At 34.0% G+C, this 15,217-nt stretch overlaps 1 protein-coding gene across 1 annotated transcript in view; it reads right to left on the minus strand.

Annotated features, from left to right (window-relative positions):
* The window catches only part of LOC135203509 (carboxypeptidase B1-like), a 170,409-nt gene that overhangs the window by 154,484 nt on the left and 708 nt on the right, over positions 1–15,217 (minus strand). The gene's annotated exons all lie outside the window — the stretch shown is intronic.

Raw genomic sequence — 15,217 nt, forward strand, 5'->3', positions numbered from 1 at the left:
GTTAGTGGTCTTGAGTTGTACGATTACTTACCAAGTTTCGTGGCTAGAGCATATTGGAAGGATCGTATTGCAAATGAACAAAAATTTGCGCTTGCATGGTGTCCAGGGGGGAGAAAATATACAAAATCTGATCAACTGAGATGAATTGCATTTATATAAGAGAAGGTTTGGAGAAGTTAGAAAGTAGCAGGTAAATATCTTTAGGAAATCCTAACAATTCATGAAGAAATGGCTCAATAAATATCTAGACAGATTAAAAACTTTTATGATATATTATGGGATAATCACATCCAAAACACATGGAATTAACAAATTTAATATTTGGTGTATCAAAATATGCCAAGATTTGATTGAAATTGAAATTTAAGTCAGGTATACAAAACTCTTAAAATAGTTACTTACAAATAACAGAAAACTGAGTCCCTTTTATATTGGAATATTCTTTTCAATCATAATTAACATTTCTTGCATTGCCTTTTTATCAAAATATAACTTACTAAATTTAAAAAAATAATAAATTTCGTTATCTCACAATCTATTGAAATTGATACAGAAAGTCTTTTGATAAGCAACATACAGAACTTACTTTAATTAAAACTCGAGGGGTAGTTCTTGCTAAGCAAATCAATTATTAAAAAAAAAAAAACAATATTAACTCACAGTAGGCAATATCTGAGACGCAGGTAGTTTAAAGCCATAAACCCCTTTGTCTCTCAGCTCAATTGTGTATGAATGAGCAATGTCCATTGCATACGCAGCCCAGTCATCAGATGCTCCAGCTGCTGGATCTGTTTAAATGATTAGTATTTTGAAAATATGTCCATGGCTAGCCAGTTTTAAGTTACCCTTTGGCAAAAATACTTTCTTCCCATTTCTCATCTAACAAAAACCACATTCTTGTAACAGAAGAACATATAAGGAAAAGGTCACTGTAAATAAAATAAAAGGTGGTAATAAATTTAAATGGAAATGTAAGTTACATTTATGTGCCAGTCATGGACCTTACAGTAATGCTTAACAGCTTGTTATTACTCAGACAGATGTTTGTAATAGATTATGCAATAATTCACCACAATAAAATGTCTGTGTCGTAATAAAGGCCCATGCACAGAGCATTAGCTGACAGTGCACTGAGCAATTAGAATGCCACATTCTTTTTCTTGAGGATACCATGGATGGGCATAGCTGGCCTGTTTCACACATGAAGGCTAAAGTCTTCATGAACTCGCAGAGGAATAAAAATTTAAAGGCTTGATCAGTGGTAGGTGTGGCATACCCAATGATTAAGGGCTTTTTGTTTTGGTTATAAGGGGATGGAATATTGGGTGATGGAATACAACTGTTTGGTGCTTTCTTCAGTTTTATAACTAACTCTTCGGAGAACCTATAATGTGGTGTAGGGCAGTATGTTGTGATGAACAGCGCTTGATAGCTTTCTAGATGTAAACATTTATATAATTCAAGTTCGGGCACAGGTCTAGTCTGGTAAACTTGTTACTGACTTCTGTTTGGCCATCAGGTATTTCTACATTCAACCAAATTATGAAAATTCCTAATACATTCAACCATCTCTACTGTCAACAACACTGGAGAATCTCACCCAATATCAGCAACGAGGATTCTAAATCTCCAGACCATTAGTAGCCTGCCCTTAAAAATCTACTCATTTGCAGCAATTTAACCTTTACTGCTGAATCACCCAGTTAGGATCAAGCAGACGATCAATCAATTATAAGTTAATGACCATCACCTTACAGTCCCAGACTAGTGTATGAATGTAACCAATAACCCTATTTTTATTCACTTCATCTCATAGTTTACCGTGCTCTATCGTAACCAACTCTTGCTACAATAAAAGGAAACATTAACAGCCTATAATCATTATTTACTGTGCATATTGAATGAACCAATATTTCAATTATGTCTTCATTTATATTATATGAATAAATCAGATTGTGTCTGTAATCCACATCAAAGAACAACTTGCAAATGATAATTGGAAAACTTTCAGTAATTCTCTGTGTGGGAGATAGTAAACTATTAGAACATAATTTTATAAAAACTTGGCCATTCGCTGTAGTAATAAAGGCATACGCACAATTCAATTTTACTTACAGTATACAACAGCAGAGTTGCCAACACTGTACACAGCTAGAGTTGTCTTTTTAATTTGTGCCGCCATTGCTTTAGCAGCAGTATTCTGAAATTGGAAGATTTTCAGTAATAACTATACAAGAACAGCTTAAAGTATCTGAATTTCCTCCCACAAACTAATAATGCTAAAGGTATATAGAAGTCAAAGTGCATGAATTAATGACTAATACATATTTGAATGTCATGCAAAAAAACAGTAGGAAGCTAAATATAAGGAAGGCAATAATTAAAAGATATATAAAAAGACTCATAATGATCATCAGAGGAGGGTTGAAGCTTCATCTTTATGAAATTTGGTTGGATATGATGCAAGTCACAAGTTTTTCATCCGATTCCTTCACTCTTCCTCCATAAATGATGATATAACTACACCTTTAGCCTCTCAGGCATTATAATAAATTGCCATTTACATAATTATAAACCAAATATTCAAGGGACCTCTGGTGACAGAAAGTCCGGTAGATTTTAAAAGCAAAGTAGTGTGATAGAAAAAACAATATGCAGAGACGTGGCCTAATGAAACTCAATCTACAAGTGACTTGAGTAGGAAAATGAAAATCATTTACAAAGAAGAACCTATGTATATAAGTGGGTGGACAATAATGGGGATTGAAGATCTCTAGAGAAAAAGAAGATATGATAAAGGGAATCGGTTCCTGAGAAAAAAAAAACAAAAAAAAACTAAAGGTTCACTCTCAGATAAGAAACTAACAGATCATAGATAATAAGTAGTGAAACTGACAATTTAGTCAACATGGCTTGGTGCATGAGCCTTTTAGGTAACCTGAAAATGTAAACAAATTCTCCATAGCAACTTAAAACAATAAACAGACGCAAGTGAAAATCAAACTCCCCAGATAAAGATAAGAGAAAAGGTTTATTAGATTCCAGGTTTTTTAATAAAGCTATCAATCTAAGAAGAGTAGCCAGTAGGTTTCATTACAAGTGAAATTTGCGATAAAAAGACGTTGCAAATTATATAATGTACTGGCCAAGTCAAAGTGTACAGTGAGCTGACAATCATTATGAATACATTAGCTGAATAATTTAACCAAATAAGTGAGTTAACAGCTTTACCACTCAGAGATCTATTAGTGGACTTTGTTTTTAATCAATTAATCTTAATCAAATATAATGTTTGTTTTTACTACTTGGGTTCCTGTCACTTACTGAAGATGTGGGGATTCAGAGACTCTGTAATAATAATTCACTGACAGAAACAGGCATAGTTTGAACTAGTCACACTGTGCAGGAACAATAATAACTTTTTCTAAACTGCCGATTTGTAACTAAGTCATAATGAACCTATAAAAGAACTACAAAACCGTAGGAAAGGAAGAGCATGCAAGGACTTTTTAATTATATGAAAGGTGATATTAGTGAATAAAATTTGAACATGATAATCAAAAAAGGAAAACAATAGTACGAACTTCTGGAAAAACGGCCTGAGTAAGAGCTTGGGTTTTCTTTTCAGAGTTAATGACGGTTATTCTTTCATTTTTCATCTTACAGAAATAGAAATAAAAATTACTTTAAATTACTTCAAGCTTTAACAAAGACAAAAGTTTAGCAAACCTGCTATATATACTAAAAATGATACTTAAATACAACCAGCAAACATTGAAAATGGAAGAAAGGCAACTTTCAAACAAACATCCCGGTCAGAAGACAAGAATTACATTTACTCAGGATTTACTTCTTGCTTTAATGTATTAATGCCCAAGTATTTGTATTTCCTATCCCTTGTTTATTTTATTTTCTCTAAACTTCTCACTTATTTTTAAACAAATACTCAATATACTGTACAGAATCAAATAAACTTTACCATGGTTGCTGTTAAAGGGTGCTTGATTGAGTTGAGTAACCCCATGGGTAGAGTATGGTTTTGCCCAACGGAATGGAAAGTTATGTAAGCCTGAAAATGAAAATGTATACCAGATTACCATTTTAATTATCAACCATAACTCCACGTATGTGTAGAATAAATTTACCGTGTGAGTTTTTTTTAACCATTGTGTATTATTTACCTTTCTCTTACAGTGTTGTTTTATTATTATAATTTTTTTTCTTGTGCCGTAATAATCAGTCAAGATACAAATAAATAAATCTTTAACAATTTTGCAAAAGCATTATACTTAAAATTTAATCAAGTGGATTTTGAACACTGCATTAAAGTATATAAGTGACATTTTTATTGCTCGTACGTTATAAATAGAAAAATTATCATAGTTTAAGACATAATTATAGATTGAAATGTAAATACAAATATAAGATATAAGCTGCCAGATATGGTAGTAAAATGCCTTGCTTAGTAATAGCTGTCTTTAACATCATTATACTGCATATAACAGGATAAGTTATTTATTAGGTTTTACGTGCTTTAAAAACGTTACTTCCATTTCTTTATTTGAACAAATTTATTTTCTACCAATACAATAAAAAAAATTGCTATGGGCCACGCTTAAATAATTTTTCAATGATATTACTTTTCGGCAATTTTAACAGTTACACCTACCAATCCTTACATTGACATCAAAATGAATATCCTAGCCAGAAAACTAAATCTACATATCAAAGAAATATATTGCATTGAAAGTTGTCAAAAGAGAATCATATACATTTCATTTCATTTTAATCTTTAGCGTTAATTCAAAATAAAAGACATTTTATTACAGACTAGCATAGCACAAAAGCCAATGGTTTTGCTGACTCTGATACCTTGTTTTTTGTAAGTATTTTTTTTTAACTGCTGATGAAAACATTTTACTTTCAGTCCAACTCATCAGTGTGGGCGTATTACTTTTATAATTCTTCAGCCTTGAATGATAACAAAATAAGTGGCCTAAAACATAAGCAATAGTCGATGAATGGGGAAAAGTGAAAAAAATGTTGTTTAGCAAAACAATTTACAATAGTTTGTTTCACTGAATGAACATTATGGACACTAACATCACATCCAAAATGAGACAAATTCTACCATTTGAAAATTGTATGATTCCTACTTTTAAACTTTTAGGTGGGTATATTTTTTTCATGTCCGCTTGCTTTTCTCGAAAACTGTGCATCTTACGGGTAAGAGGTATAGAGAGCAAGAAACTGGGTAATTAAATTCTACACAAGTATTTTTTATAAACCTTTGCTCTGAAATCAAAACTTTTTCCACACACAATGCCAGAATTGTAATATAGGTTCTCAGAAAAACAAGAAAATCGAATTTCGTCTCACATTTCCATCAATATTTCATAAACTATTAATTCACAGTAAAATTTTATAGAATTGATAATTTGGAATGAAGATTTCTACATTATTTTGGCATATCTTTTTACATGCTAGTATTTGGACACGAGATGCTATAAATAAAATATACCACATTTCAAGTCCAGGCAAATAGATGAAAATATTGGGTCCTGTCAAGCAAAATACAGCAATTTGTTTTATGACGTGAATGTGTTATTACGACCTTTATGAACTATTAAAAAATTATAAATTCTTCCTTCTTGAATGTGAGTAATCCCATATTCAAAATGGTGGACGTTTTACTTGATTGAGCTGGAATCTCTAGAAAATCTCATTCTTGAAATTTGAATATATTAATTGCATATTAATAAGAACATATTTATATCATCATTTCAGACATGGAATCTGACCCTTAGCACCTGCAGTAAGCTGGATAATTTGCAACTGCACTAATATTTAGAAAAAAGTTGTCTTGAAAATGTACTAAGGGATTACATTGGCTATAAAACAAACACTATAACTTAAAATGACAAACAACAACTGATTTATCAGCAACTTGAGCTGATAGAAAATATAAAAACAGAACAAATAAAAACTGCTATCATTTCGGCCAAAGTACCATGTACGAACTAAATTAGTCATGGTCAGTGTTTTCATCTATTAATATTTCCCCACACGAGTTTCTAGCTTCACACTACTCACAACAAAAAAATCTGTACAGTATAGACCATTTGCTTTTTACATTATCAACAGAAGCGTTTGCTTTTGCATCTGATTACTTTTAGTAAGGCATCAGGAGCAGGACTGTTATCCATCATGCAGGAATTTTTTTTTTTTTTTTTCTTTTTTTTTTTTTTTCACTTCTCTTCCAACCACAATCATTAGGTTTAATATCTCTATTTCCTAGCCAGATTTTGTGTTTGATATAAACACGAAATGAGTGCTATTTAGCTGCATCACTATAGGCACGGTCTTTTAACATCAACACTTCTCAGACCCTTATGACTTAGCCCTGGAACTTTTTCTTTTTGAGCTCATCAAGAGATGCACAATCCACACTAAAACTAAAGTCCAGAATGATGGTTTTTTCTCCTCATGAGTGGATGATTTGTCAGACAGGAATGGCACTTTACACTCGAAGAGGACATTTTGTTTTTCCAATACAACTTCCTTTCTTTTGGTATTTAACTTGACGTGGTATCACGTCCACACAGAAATGCTCAAATGGCAAACACTGCAGCATTGTTCACCGAGATGTGAACTAACTTTCTCCAATGTTCCAAATAGGGGTTGCTTTATATTGGGACTTTTGTAATACCATGAACACGGGTTGACTGCTAGGCTTCTTGTGATGACAGAGGAGAATCAGTGTCAGTATCCTTTGGTTTGACATATTACCTTGTTAATTTTCAAGTTAACTGCCTCCTGCACTATTAGAAGAACTGCATCTCACTCTTCACGCTTTGTAGATACCCCCTGCTCTTTCAGAGTTTTCAGAAAGGAAGTAAATAAAAATTTATTTGATTTTGGTAATTTTGCTAAAATTGACTCCTTATTTCCAAACGAATACGCTTTAACATGTTTTTTAGTTTTAAATGAGTCACAGATTTTTGAAGAATGCACTATTGCTGTAGCCCATCAAAGACAGAAATATGATTGTTGTTTTTCTTGACAAGATAACATACTTGGAGACAATATCTTCATATGTTTATTCCTGCGGTTAAACTTGTAGTGAATTATGCCATGGTATCTACAAGCTGGGCCTTAGTGGCACTTCAAGGAAGTCCATTAATTATGCACAGCGTTGGTGGTATGCAGAAAGCTTGTAGTTCATGATTTCACTTAAGCCGACTTCCGCATTAATGGGTTATTACAAGTAACAACTAAAACTGTACTTCAGGATCCAGCTTGGGGAATCCACCTGCGCTTCAACTCTATCTGTTACTGTTTTTTACCCATTGTCGTGATTTGGTGCTTCTTTCCGAATATCTAGTTTTCCTGTCTTTTGGTCTTCCATCATTTTTATCATATCGTTCCCAACTTCTTAGGAAAGTTGAGCATCTGACTGGTGCAGATAATTCTGAAATTATATTGATAGATACTCATCTTCTGTGAAAGGACTGCGTTGTTCTAGGCACTTGGAAATTTTATAAGTGTCTTCTAGATCTCTCATCCTTCTGGATTCATTTAAGACTTTATTTCTTTCAGTGCTAGTCTTCCTGTGAACAATCTTTATCTCATCCCTTATATGAGCAAAGAGTTGGCCTGTAACCCTCTTGTTCGTTGAGATGTGCATATTTTGTTTAGTTATTGTGTCCAGAAGCATATAAAAAATGGCAGTACTCACTGTAGTGCCCAGAAGTACAATATTGGTCGGCTGGTTCTTCGATCTGTGAGTGTAGATTCCAATATATCCATCATCACCATACACCGAACCCATAATTTTCTATTTGGGCTCTGCTGTAGCTGATCTTTGACATCTCTGTTCCTTTTTTTTTTAAACTGTCACAATATCCTAGTCTCGCACCTCTACTTCTGTCACTGTTGATTGAAAAACTTTATCAAAATTCTGTAATGCGCCATCTATTGTATTCTGGGTGCCCTCATGATCTGATGCTTTCTTGATCACTGAAGCATTCAAAACAGCAACAACTAGGAAGTGGCCATAAACTGCTTGCTCACATGCCTTTCCATCCAGCCTATGGTTGACAGTGTTAGGTACATACACAAGCTCAAGTAGTTTTCTCATTCTGCTGTCTTTCATGATCTGGCCCATGGTGCCCGAGAAGCTCATTAAGGTATGAAATGACCGAAGAATGAGCACAATATGTTACAGTTAGTTTTCGTGGCTGGTAATTTGTCTTCCCTTGAGCCACAATGATTGATCTAATGTGATGACAGGTGATATGTTGTATTTTATGCACTGGTCATTTACAAACATTAGGTCTCCATAAAGCCAGATTATCCTGGCTGGAGCAAAGAGTATCCAATTTGCTCTCTGATGTCATCATGGACAGTGGCTGATATTGGTTTGTAGTTCAACATATCTCCAATTTGTTCTAGCTTTCTTTATCTTATTACTGTAATAAGATACTTAGTGGTTTAGTCTTAACCAATACTTATTGGTTTAGTCTTAAAATATTCGAGTTCCGAATGACCATTTGACATATGGCTATTGGTGATGTGGCTGCAAACATCAGACCCATGCCATAAGTGTCCTTTCCAGTATTTGTTACTGTTTTGTGATAAACATTATCAGCAATGAAGTAACAGAAGCGGTTTGCAACAGAACAAACTATTGCAATTTGTTTGACTGAACCCACTATTTTCATTCATTTTGCATCGGACTTGAAAATTCCGGTGTATCCTTTTTCCTTTTTTATGTTTTCTTGTGGATAAAACATTCGCGTGTTTAGGAAAACAAACATTCCAAATTAATTATAACCTTAACTGTACAAGGCCGATTCTAAAACATTTTGCTGTGAAATTGGCAGTTTAGGAGATATAGAAGGAAATGTGAGGCCAAACTAAATTTGTTTCACTTTAAAAAAAATCTGTATTTCATTTTGGGTTTGTTTGTGGAAAAACTGCAGCTTTAGAGAAAACCCTCATAGAAATAAACTTTCTTAAAATTTGGTTTCCTTTTTCCCCAACCCCTATTTAAGAGGAAATCAGGAAACTATGGAAAAATGTACCCTCTGAAAAGGTTAAAAGTGTGAATTACATACAACTTCAAAATGACCGAATTTTTCACATTATGGATATGGGGTTTCCAATGTTCCATATGGCATGTTCATGCACGAATACGAACTTTTGTAATTTTGATTTAAAATGCTATTTCACACGGACTAGAAGTTAAAAGAGAGCATTCAAACACAGTCAACATGAGGATGTACTGTGGTTGAAGATTTATACACCAAAATAAAATTATTATTATATTATATGGTAGGATTTTGGACTGATCAATTACATTTAACAAATATTGTGCCTTCGTAGCTATAACTCTGTCATCTCTGTACCTTTTAGTTTTGACCTAAAAGAATGAGATTATCCTTACAAAACTTTCAAGTCTATTTTTCTCCAATAATTGCTTCCCAATTAAGAAATCCAGTAGACTAGCCTGAGCTGAGTGCAAAGTGTGAATGATTGGTATCAGATTAAACTGTAAGGACAATAACAAGCTGAAAGTTTGGTATCATTGAAAAAAAGGATTGAACACAGCTCTCCAAACATCAGTAACATTTACTAATTGAATGCCCACAGTGACATGTAAGTCTTTTATAGAAACTGAACTGGTAATGATGAAAGCCTTCAAAAAGACAGTTAAACGAAAATGAGAAAAATATGAATACCTTTACTTTGCCTTTCAGGGGCAACATAGCATCTCTTAGAGCTCTGCTTTCTGGTTCGCTAAATGCTGATGTTCCCTTGTAGATATCACTGCATGGGGAACTACTAGTCCCAAGTCCTTGAAAAGTAAGAAATGTGTTGCAGTAAATTGTTTTACATTGTCAATATTTCTTTGCACTGAAGATTATTATATCGAATGTAACAGATGATATACCCGAGAGATTCACAGGATAGCATAATGTGAATGGAGCGTGGGATTGTTCTTGCCTGAAATGCTAAGTAAAGCAAGTGGGGAAGAGAGGAATTGGGATCAAATCTTGGGTGGGGAAAGGCATGCTTTAGAGGTAGAATATTTCAGTTACACCTGAAAGATACTGGACTGTGAAGCAGTGCAAGGAAGAATGATGAGTAGCAATGCATAGAATTAGTCGAAAGATAGTTAGAATATTGATAATACGAGTTTTTCCATGAGAATCATCATCATTAACCTCTCCAACGACAAGTACATAAAGGGCCTTTGAGAAATTCTGCCACTCATGTCTTGCCTGTGCTGTCATTACAACAAAACATTACTCATCCTATCTTCATAGCTTATAGGTTTCAACAGAGTAGATCTGGGTCTTCCATCTCTTCTAGTACTCAAGGAAACATAAGTACCATTACCAACTACTGTTTTCCATTTCCACTGGTGTCAACAAGAACGAATATTATTGTGCCTGTACATGCCCTGAACTTCTATAAGCAGCGGAATAAACACTGAAAGGGAATTAAAAGTGATGAATGATCCGTCATCAGGTAGACTTAAACCACCAAGTAGTTGTGGAATGATGACTTTTCAGTAACACTAGCTTTCTGCTATCACGATAGGTATAAGTTGATACTGACTGTGCCATACACATTCCTGCCAAATTCAGGCATGTATGTGTACGACATAAACTGTGAAATAAGAAAAAGAGTTGTAAACAGAGTGCAAAGTGATTGAAGTTTGCAGATGTTACCATTTTACTTGGTGACAGCGAAGAAGAGCTGCGCTGAATGTGAAAGAGCTCTGATATGTATGCAAGCAAAGAAAATTTAAAAGGGGCGTTATTACGTAAGAGCAGAACTATAAAGAGAAATACAAATAATTATGAAAACAATTATTAAAAATTAGAGAAACATAGCATTACAGATTATTGACATTAAGTAAGATATTAAAATTTATTGTTCCATCATCCTGAATACCACGTAATTCAAAGACATCATACACCCCACATTCCACCCAGAGTCCTTTCTGTATTCCATTAACTTGACCTATAGATCACTTTCCCTGACCTAATTTACCATTAGAATATCAAAGTTGTATATACCTAATTTTACACCAAACTCGTCACCGTATGACTCACAAAATCTAAAACAGGTTTCACTTTAGCCATATGTATTTGTAATCCCTCTCAGCAAATTACCATCGGCAACATACATAAGTTCACGTTTTTGTATTACTCTAAAACTTCTCTCATAAATGTTTCATAAAACGTTTCCTCTAACCTTGTTCAAACAACTATTTGTACCTCCCCAGCCAATCTTCCTCTTACGTCTTATTTTCTCGATCCAAAACATACCATACAAAATTACCAGGTATAAGTTAGTAATATACCTCGATCAACTCATACAGTCATTTTTGTCATTCTTTCCCTTTAAAAGAAATTATACATTCGCCCATTTACTCGGAATATTTCCCTCATCTTGACATCCTACCTTAGTCTGTCACACAATTACTCGATCATCATCACACCTCGGCATTTTAATTGTAATCACATAATTCTTGGTCCCATCTTGGCCTTTCTTTTTATTGCCCTCCTTATAGAATCAGTGGTTACCTCTGCAATAAATTTCGAATTTACATTAAGCCTTCCACCACTGTATCATTCAAATCAGCTTCTTTTCGAATGCAGGAGACCACAAACTCATTCTCGCAGCATGCACTCTACACTCGTGCAACTCGTGCTTGCTCATATTCACCACTACATTTTAATTCATTATCGCCCTTTTAATTTTACTGTGTTATTCCTTCTCTTGTATACACTGCCTTGAAAAGGGGAATCTGTTATTCTCTTCAACAAACCTCACTCTTATTATTCCAAATTTCTCTTCTATTTATCTATCCATTTTGCTTCCAACACTATCTCAAATACATGAACAAAAAAATCTCACTGACACCGACAGTGAATGAGACCTACCTCCCCATTGAAATCCAAAATTTCTGTTAAGGTCAACACCATAACAAGTGGAAGAAGGAGACTTAGACCTGTTCTTGCGCCACAAAGGATCCTATAAAGGAAGAGGAGCATCAAAACTACCATTCATTTATAAGTCCCTACAAACACATTAAAAGATGGGGTATTGTTTAAGACGCAATTTTTATTAAATGCAATAAAATGAAACAGAACTGAAATATATAAATTATCAAACCAACTTACTTTGTTCAAAGCGTAATCATATCCATCGGGATTAAGCATGGGCATAATCTGCCACTCAATAGTTTCTGTAAGCTTAGTATTAGCGATAAGTGTTTCGATAACATACAAGGCAGCAGCTGGGCTAACCAATTCACGAGCATGTATACCTAGAAATAAAACGACAAATCACGAAATGAAAATAAATTTGCCTACAGGGGTACTTTGTAGAAACGTGTATTCACTGTATCCCTTTTGTTTATCCATTTTGATGAAGAATAAATAATTAGACATAAAACTTAGGCTAAAGCCTTAACTAAGCCCCAAATGAAGTACATCCTTTAATGTTAAAATGGAATAGTCCTCCGTAATAAAAGCATTCAGTTTTCAATTTCTCAGTTTGTGTAATAATAATAATAATAATAATAATAATAATAATAATAATAATAATAATAATAATAATAATAATAATAAGGACTGATGGAGAGTGCTAAATAATATAATCAGTATTCTTAACTTATAAAGATATATAAAAGGTGTAAAAATAAAACCCGTTCTGCTAGTGATTAGATCTTAGGTACTGACCTCCCTCAACAAAGACAACTTTCTTCTGTACGGTATTTGTGATATTGTTAGTCATCCGAACACGGTAAATATTGCGGTTTTCAAAACTCCTTCCAGGTTTATCCACTCGGATTCTTTGGGGGTATTGGGCTGGCAAGCCCTCCAAGTAACTGGACATCTGTCATAATAAAGGTTTCAAAATAGCTTAGAATTGATTGTTAAACCTCAGACATTACTTATGATAATGTGTTAGTACATATCCAAGGGAAGAGTCGATTATTTATTTGAGCTAAATCGATACGCTATTATACATATTAAATATTTTTTTCTGAGTCTTTGACATGTCATTTTAATTTTACATTTTAGGTATCCTATATGGTACAGTATTGTTCATTACCTCCATATTTTATAAGTGTTTCAAAAAATGTTATTTACCTATGAAAATATACAGAAATTCTGTAAATTGGTAAAAAAAAATACAGCAACAGCTACACAAGGAAAAACTCAGCAAACTTTAGTTTGACTTCAAAACAGGAAGCAGTAGTTATTATGAAGTACTCACATGACTAAACGTCATGTAAGATGTGAATGTCACTGAAGCTCGAGGAAGGTTTTCCCTTGCATCACGTTTCTCCAAATCTAATGTCCTTTAATGAAAAAATAAATACATTACATGAAACAAATGTTTAATTATCCTATTGCCTAAGTTACTTCTATAGTTTTAAATTTCAATAAGTCATGCACGTAAAGTACAGAATAAAAATATTTTTGCAGACAACCATGGAGAATGCAATAAAGGTAAACGTTTGATGTATGAAAAACCTGTCTTTTGTAACTATGAGCTTCGTAGGGGCTACCCTTGTTCTCTCACTGACCCTCATTAGACAAACCAATTATCGTCAAGAAGTCTCTCATAGATGATATTGGCACGAATGGTGCATTTTCGGATAAAGCGGAGGAATCTGAATTGACTCAAGAAACGATGGCTCTTTATCCTGCCTTGTAATGGCTTCCCATAAGATCATAATTCCCTTCACTTCTGGAGATGTGGTAACAATGGTGCATGCTGGCTATTCCTTGTATGACTCGCCAGGTCTGTAAAAGATTCAACCGCCAAAGATTGCTATGGCTTTTTGTAAGGTGAAGTGGATGTGTTTTAGGAACCACAGCACCTACAATTAACAAAAAGGGTTTTCTATATCAATGATTGTTTTTCTATAGTGTAGCCAATGCTCATCTACAAAAGAGTATAAACAAGAAATTGACAGCGGACATTGCTGATTATTCAGGGCATTTGTCTCAATGAATGACTCTTCATCTCCATCCAAGAATTTATACTGGGGGATCATTCTTATTGACAGGTTTGCATTAGTGTGAAACATGCTTGGGGCAGAAAAGGAACACTTGTTGCTGAGTTCTACCATGAAGATATAGTTCTTTCACCCAAACTTCTTCGCAACTCGTAAACTCAAAGAATTAATATTAACTCTTCTCCATCCCCATTTGGGTTGACTGCCAGGTGCATATTGCATACCTAACACATTTCTTAGAAACAACTCACATTTTTTGGGGGCAGATGGTAGGTGCCATCCCCACTGGCAAAAAATGCGCTAGGCAGTTGACTGTGGGTCCTGCTTAATAGCAGCTCTGTAATGAAGTGAAAAAAAAAAAAAAAAAAAACAAGAGTGAGAAATGTTTGGTGTGTATGTTTAGTGTATTCTTGATTATAACTCAAGTTGGGTTTTATCCATGGGGGATTCAGATGCTTCAGTAACTTGGGCTATGTTGGGGTTAAGTTTAGGCGTTGTTACTGGCGACTTTCTTGTGTCCTGGCTTGCTTTTCCATCTTTTAACATATTTTGTTTAACTTTATCTATAAAATTACTTACCTTGATTGTTAGATTGATTGGGAGCCCGGTTGGTAATGTGTTGATTATGATAGTAGATAATTATAAGGTAATGTCATTTAGTATATGTTCTTATAATTATTTTTTTTGATGGGGTTCATATGGTTTAAGCCATTGCTGTCTACTATAAGAATTTAGAGCGGGACTAGAGGCTGGTTGTGGTATTAAAGAGACCAATGTACCAACAGAAAAGTCTTGCTTATATAATCGTCTGGTTACCTCCAGACAATCCAGGGAAACAGTATCAAAATTTAATTGGTTATTCTGTTGGTTTGGTCGGTAATATTAAGAATAACGAGAGTCGTCATCATATTAAAATTCCCATAAGATCTTTTTGTATATACTGAAAATATAGAGAGAATCGAGAGAAATGAGAGCGTTCAGGCGGCCGCTCTAGGTGCAAAACAAAATTGGTATTTTATCCTGAAATATGAAAATATTGATAAACTTAACACGCTATATGACTAACTTCTTTTGTAAATAGCAGCAACTTTTCAGTAATAACTCACTGAAAAAAAAAAAAAAAAAAAAAAAAAACACTCGGAGCAGAAAAAAAGTGATGTCACAGCC

The sequence above is a fragment of the Macrobrachium nipponense genome, chromosome 36 (genome assembly GCF_015104395.2).
Source record: "Macrobrachium nipponense isolate FS-2020 chromosome 36, ASM1510439v2, whole genome shotgun sequence".
NCBI lineage: Eukaryota > Metazoa > Arthropoda > Malacostraca > Decapoda > Palaemonidae > Macrobrachium > Macrobrachium nipponense.